The sequence below is a fragment of the Peromyscus eremicus genome, chromosome 4 (genome assembly GCF_949786415.1).
Source record: "Peromyscus eremicus chromosome 4, PerEre_H2_v1, whole genome shotgun sequence".
In the NCBI taxonomy this organism is placed as follows: Eukaryota; Metazoa; Chordata; class Mammalia; order Rodentia; family Cricetidae; genus Peromyscus; species Peromyscus eremicus.
The window spans coordinates 15442406-15449926 of NC_081419.1; positions in this window are offsets into that span (position 1 = coordinate 15442406).

A 7521-nucleotide genomic window follows, 5' to 3' on the forward strand; every position below is an offset into this window, starting at 1 on the left:
TGCTATTTATGCCAGTGGTGCCAGGGGAAGGCAGTGGAGCTCCTGGTCGGTAGATCCTGTGTTCCTAGGGTGGGCCAGACAAGACCCTGAAGTCACTTAATCAAAGCTATTGAAATCGGCTTGAACCACTTCAGAGAGGAAAGGAATCTACAGAGGGGTCCCTGGGCTCTCTCAGAACCTCCGTTAGCCAAGAGGACCAGGATAAAGTCCCGAAGTCACACTATACAGGGCTCCCTAGGCAAACCCACCACTACCTTCACACTGGACCCCTTACCCCAGACCCTAGCCCACAAAACTTGATGAGTAGGATCCGAGTAACCTGTAGCTTGCAACACTACTTACACCCTTAGGGACACCCTTCTACCCATATAGTTTTCAAGGAGAGAACAAGCCAGATGGGTACTCTCAGAGCCTGCCAGCTCCCCGCCTCAGTTGGTCTGAGTGTGGCAAGACCCAGGGCCCAGCTGGGAACCAAAGAGGGCTGTGATTAGGAAAGAGCTACCACAACCAGGTACTGGCTTCTGCTCAAGCACCAAGAGTTCACTGGAGGAGGTGGCATCCCTGAATGGTGGCTGACAGGAACATGGCCCTCCTTCCCATGACCTCGTCCTCCCCTACCATGGCAAGCACCCTGGGGAGACCTGCCCCAACCCATTGAGCCCTGTTTGGTGTCAGTTTACATATTATGTTGGCATTAGCTATGCTGGCAATCTGGGAAGGGTCTCCCTGCAAAAAGGTATCAAGTCTTTGATCCTGCCAGCCGTAAATAGGACAGAGTCCTTAGGATGCAAATTTTGCCAAAAGGGGGATACTGCAGTACCTGGAACAGGCCATTAGAGGGCGCAAGTAAGCTGCTGTCCAGCTCAGAGCAGGTATTTGTGAGTTGGCTGGATGTGTGGCCTGAGTGTGTATACTGTGCAAACATGTATATGGATGTATACATGTGTATATATCTGTTCACATATGTGTATGAATGAATTTACTTGGAAATATGCCTGTGCGCATGTTTGTGTCTGTAGGCATACCAGTCATCATAGGTGTGTATGTGGTGCACATAAATGTGCAGGTGTGTGTGTGACCCAGGACCCTAATGCTTGGCATGGCCACTTTTAATCTACTGATACTCTGCAGGGCCCAGAGCTGGAGCTTTCTGAAAAGAGCACCACATTGCAGGAGCAGGATGTACAGAGCACTGAGGAGCAGCACCACCAGAGGAGGGTGCTGGGACTGGGCTATGAAGGATGACTATGTTTCCTAGGCAACAAGTGAAGGAAATAGAAGGACAGACTTTTCAGCTTCCATGCTCCCTTAGGGTACACTGAGGGGATCCAGTCTGAGAAGTGTATCTCTGGTCCAACACTTTACAATGGAAGACTCTTATACCTAGAGAGAGGAGACAACTGGCTTTTGGTCACTTGTCCTGTTCACCACAAAAGCCAGCACCAGGTCCTCTGATCCAACTCCTAAAGAGTTTCTATTCTTCCCCACAAGGCCTCCATGAGTTGGCCTCGACAATGGCTGTGGTGATACATTGTGTACCCTAATAAAGCTTGCCTCAGGATCAGAGGACAGAACAAGTCACTAGATTAAACATAGAGGCCAGGCAGTGGTGGCACACACCATTAATCCTAGCACTCAGAGGCAGAGATCCGTCTGGATCTCTGTGAGTTCAAGACCACCCTGGACTACATGAGATTGACTCAGTCTAAGAGAGAAAACAGAGCCAGGCAGTGGTGGCACACACCTTTATTCCCAGCACTTGCTTGGGAAGCACACACACCTTTTTTTTTTTTTAGTTTTTATAAAATCTTTATTGACAAATAATTCACATAGTATACAATTTGCCTGTTTGCACAATTTGATAGACTTTAGTCCAGCATCCTCATAGGCCCATGACACCATCACCACTTTCTATTTTAGAACATTGCTGTCTTCAATTTCATATACACATATAATGTATGGTGATTACATTCCACCTTATTTTTTAAATGAACATAATATTTGCAATTGTAACCATTTTTAAATTCACAATTTAGTGGCATGAATTACATTCAAGATATTAATTACACTCATGATACTCATTAATTATACTCATGATATTAAATATATTTGTAGTATTCATTGATTACATTCACAGTATTCATTCAATAACTGTATTTGTGATATTTATTAATTACATTAATTGTATTGATTTATTACATTCATGATATTACATCCCGATACTACTGTCCGTTTGGCACACACACCTTTATTTAATCCCAGGAAGTAATATGGCAGGGCGGAGAAAGGTATATAAGGCGTGAGGAGACAGGAACTAAAGGCTCTTTTTAGCTAAGGCTGTTCAGGTGAGGACTCAGGGGCTTTCAGTCTGAGAATTCATGGAAACAGGATCGGCTGAGGAGTTGGTGAGATGAGGTTGGCTGTGGCTTGCTCTGCTTCTCTGATCTTTCAGCTTTTACCCCAATATCTGGTACAGGGTTTTTTGTTAATAAGACCATTTAGCATTTGAACAACAAATGGCCACCATAATCAACCACTGTTAGAGTGTCACGGGGTAGCTACAGTTCCATGAGGGAGTCTGTGGCTTAAAACAACAGAAATGCCTTCTCACCTGTGCTGGAGGTCAGCAGTCAAAATCAAGTTCCCAGCAGGATTGGCCATCCCAGGCCCCTCCCAGCTTCCCGTGACTCCCTCAATCCTAGGCGTCCTTAAGCTTGGCTCAAATCACTGGCCCATTCCCTCTGACTCTCTTTGTTCTCTCCTCTTATAAGGACACCCATTCTTGGATTTAGTACCACCCAAACTCTAGAGAAAGGTCATACAAAGACCCCCTCCTGAAAAGCCACATCCTAGGGTTCCAAGTGGACATGAGTTCGGGGAGCCCCAACTTGCATCACTAAGGGAGAGGCCATGGGCATTTACTAGCGCAGGGTTGTGTTTCTGTTCCCAGTCCTGCCTATGGCCACCCCATCCTGCATACGCAAGGCCCTCTCTCACTCAGATTTGGGCTCAACCGTGACCTCTCAGCTCCTCAGGAGGTCAGTCCCAAGGATCCAGTGCCCTGGGAGGACAGGAACCAGGCAGAAAGAGGCTGCCTCCGCGCCCCTGGAGCCACAGCATCAGAAGCTGTGAAATGTGAGTGATCCCCAAGGTTAATTAATTATTACATTAAAATGCACCCGTTAAGGGCCCGCAAACAGGAAGTATTAATCACCATCTCCTCAGACTGACAGGCACATTTCCCTAAGTTCTGTTGCTGCTGACTTAACCAAATGATAATCTCCCGGCGGCTGCCTTTTCCCGTGAAGTCACAGCTCATGAATATTCCGACATCGCAATTTGCTTCTTAAAAGGACAGACTTATTATTTCATTTTTAAGTTTACTGTCATGAATAGTAATTTCCCAGCTCCCCAAATAATGAGAAGGAGCCACCATTCCGGTCATCTGGGAGCTGGGCCCTCAACTGTGCAGCAGGGCCGTTGTCCCTTCCTCAAGGGACCCAGGGGACACCAGGTCATCTTGCTTCTCTGTCAGCTTAAAGGAATATCATTATGGAGCCCAAGGCAGGCTACCCCTCCCCTCGGCACAGGGGATGCTGCCCACTCTTTGGTTCCTGGACCTTGGCAGCCACTCTATGTCCTGCTTCTATGATGGGAGTGAGGAGAAGGGAGGCTTGACCCAGCCCAGCACAGACACTGAATTCCAGTCTTCATTCTGGTACAGGCTAGTCCTGTGTAACCTTAACCTTCACAGACTTTTCTGTCTGGAAGTGTGGACCAGGACTGAACACCGAAGTGGACTTTCTGCGTCTCCTCTGTGTCTCCGAAACGAAAAGACAGAGACCAAGGGCCTGGCCTGATGTCAATCTTCTGGTTGGCGCTGGTAGAAGTGGTGGTACTCCAGAACTGGATAGCGGAGTCCCCTGCTCCCTGCAGCAGCTTCCCAGGGCTATTTCTACTGTTTAAGGCAATTATAGGCTGGCCCAAGTGCCCGGTAAACCATAGCAATTCACTAAATTCACAGTAAGTGAAAAATCAGATTTCATGATGCCCTTCCCTGATTGTCCTTGTGGGAAGGAATGCTTTCCGAGATGCCTCCTTTCCAAGAGGGTGACAGCAGCACACAGGAGGGCCGCCGCCCAGACCCCGCCCCCTGGGCACTGTCTTCATGACTGCTGCTTCGGCCCAGCCTGTCTGGAGAAAACCTCTTTTCCCAACCTTCAGAAGTTCCATTTGCTGCCAGATGTGTGGGGATCCCTCACCCTCTGTACCCAGACTGTTCTCCTTCACCTTGCCCTGTGGCTCACCCAGGGCAATACCTATAATAGAGCCCACAGGCTCGGAATTAGGCCCCACGACCTCCCCAGACTCCACCTCTACAGTCCCCTGGGATCCTGTGTAGCCTGCCCCCTCCAGGTCCTATTGTGCCCTCCCCAACCCCTGTGTGCCTGTGAGCCAGTGAGTGGCCACGTTTGCTCTTGACTGTTCAGAAAGAGTGGATGAAGAGCTAGGGATTTAGCTTAGGGGAAAAAGCTTTCCTAGCAAGCACAAGACCCTGAGTTTGGTCCTCTCAACTCTGGAAAAAGAAAGAATATAGGAATCCTAGGGATGGCCATGACAGAGACCACCTCTGCACATGAGAGCCCCCCACCCCTATCCTGAAAGAACAGCTCCCTATAGAGTGTGTCAGAGCAATAGCACAGAGGTTGTATAAAGAACAAGGTTCTTGCCTGGCGGTGGCGCATACCTTTAATCACCCTGAGTTCGAGGCCAGCCTGATCTACAGAATGAGTTCCAGGACAGCCAGAGCTACAGAGAAACCCTGACTCAAGAAACGAAACAAAACAAAACAAAACAAAAAAAGATTCTTACCTGAGCATGCTGACAGGCCTATAATCCCAACTCTTGGGAGTCAGAAACAGGAAGATTACTGCAATTTCCAGGGAGTCGGAGACAGGAGGATTACTGCAATTTCCAGGCCAGCCTGGTCCATATAGTAAATTCCAGACCAGCTGAGGATACATAGCAAGACCCTGTCTCAAAAAGAAAAAACAAGTGGAGGAGAAGGAAAGAAGAAGCGGGAGTGAGGGGGTGGGGCGGGGGGGGGGGAGGAGAGGGGAGGGGAGGGTTGTGTGTACCCTATGGGCCCACGGTTTCCCCGATGGTAATCAGAGCTTGGTCCAACAGGCCTGAGAATCAAGCATCTGGGCAACCTCAGAGATGCCAAACAGCAGGCAGCTGTGTGCGTAAGTGAGCTGTACCCCTGGAAATGATTGAATTGGGACCAAAGCTTTACTGTAACCAGTGTCTTTAACTGTCCCTGGAACCGTGTCACTGGGAATCTGAGAGCCCGGGGCCTCCAGAGGCTTGGTTTGCTGGAAGGCGACATGCTTTTCACTGAGATGGGCTTTGTGGGACTCGTGGTGGCTTGTCACAGCAGCACTGTGAGCAGAAGGTACTTTATGGGGTGAGGCTATGGCACAAACAGTGGTCGTTAGCATCCTGGCTCCTGAACTGGACACCAGCAGGTGACAGTGACCTTGGGTGGCACACCCTTGACCTCCCTTTGACAAGGGTGACAAACTCTGCTCCTAGGGGTTCCATGCCTCCCCCCAGGTGGGAAGTCAGGTATACACAAGCAAAGGAACAGGAGCCAGAGCTCCCCCACTTCCTGCCCCAGCCTCATCCGGCCCTGCCTACCCTGGCCAGACTCTGAAGGCCCAGGAAACCCCTGGGAACATGGAGAAAATCAAGAAGTCCTGAAGAATCCTGGCAAGTTTCACCAAACATTTGCCCTGCTTCTGCCACCGGCAAGAACAGGCAGGGACCAGAGAGAACTAGACCTCCATTTCCCAGGCAGGCAGATCCCCTCCAGCTCCTCCCAGATCCATCCCAACCCCCTCACATCTTCATGCCCTCTTGTTTAGACATTTTTTAAAAATTTTTATCTATGAGTGTTTTGCCTGTGCATGTGCGTGTGTGTGTGTGCGTGTGTGTGTGTGTGTGTGTGTGTGTGTGTGTCCGTCCACTATGTATGTGCCTGGTGCCCAAGAAGCCAGATGAGGGTATCCTGGAACTGTAGTTAAGAATGTTGCCAGACCGTGGTGGCACACGCCTTTAATCCTAGCACTTGGGAGGCAGAGCCAGACAAATCTTTGTGAGTTCGAGTCCAGCCTGGTCTACAAAGTGAAATCCAGAACAGGCTCCAAAGCTACACAGAGAAACCCAGTCTCAAAGAAAACAAAAACAAACAAACAAAAAGAATGTTTATAAATGCCAGGTGGTGGTAGCACACGTCTTTAATCCTAGCACCTGGGAGACAGAGGCAGGTGGATCTCTGTGAGTTCAAGGCCAGCCTGGTCTACAGAGTGAGTTCCAGGATAGCCAGGATTGTTACACAGAGAAACCCTGTCCAAAAAAAAAAAAAAAAAAAGTGTTTATAAGCAGCCATGTGGGTGCTGGGAACTGAACCCAGCAGCAAGTGTTCTCAACTGCTGACTCATCTCTCCAGCCTGGCAGCTGCCTTTCTGGCCATTCTCAGGCAGGGATGTGTATTGATGCACTGATCCCGGGGATTTCTGGTGAGGCAACTGACACATGAGGGAGAATAATGGTCACGGCCCCCACAACACCTTCCCACTCCTGTTAGGTGAGCGAGGGCACAGAGGCCACTGCCTGTGGTATGAGCTATGGCTTCCAGTTCAGCACTAACGCATAGGAAGATGTTCAGTAGCTGGTGTTTGGCGCCCGGATGCAGGAAGAACCCAGCGCCACTTCTGGGAACACAAGACATTTAAGTGACTTCCTTGATGAATATTTCATGATTTACATTAATGGCTTTCTGGTGTTTTTCATAACAAAACTCTCCACATTATGATGGGTTAAATGTGGTTATTCCGGCCACTCTCTCTCTCTCTCTCTCTCTCTCTCTCTCTCTCTCTCTCTCTCTCTCTCTCTCTCGTCCCTCCCAGAGTGAGCAACAGTGTCCCTCAGCCCTCTGCCAGGCTGTCCCCCAGACTCCCCTCCAGTGGGGAATGGTGCCATGAATATCACAGCTGGGACATAAGTACAGCTGTAACCGCTCTGTGCCCCACAGATGGCCAGGGCCAGGGATATGACTCAGGCCAGCTGACAAAGCAGTCTGGGGTCTAGGGCTGGAGGGACCTGGCCAGAATCTGGTCCACATGCCCCAGCCTATGAAGTGTGTGGCTTATCCAAAGTCACATTACACTCCAGAACTGTCCGGTACCACTCTCCCAGGACTCTAGTCTTTTTCAATAACTGAGCCTTCATCCAGGTTTGCTGTTTTTACTTGGTGTCCCATCCTGTCCCAGAACATTATACACTGTATCCAGTGTCCCCCTAGGTTCCACTTGGCTATAACAGCATCGCAAACATTCTTTCCTTCGGTGGCCTTGCTGGCTCAGAGTCCATCTGGGCAGGTGTTTTCTCCCCCTTTGGCTGGGTCCTACCTTCCATGACTACGGTGGTGTCCTACAGAGGCCGTCCTCATCCCACCCT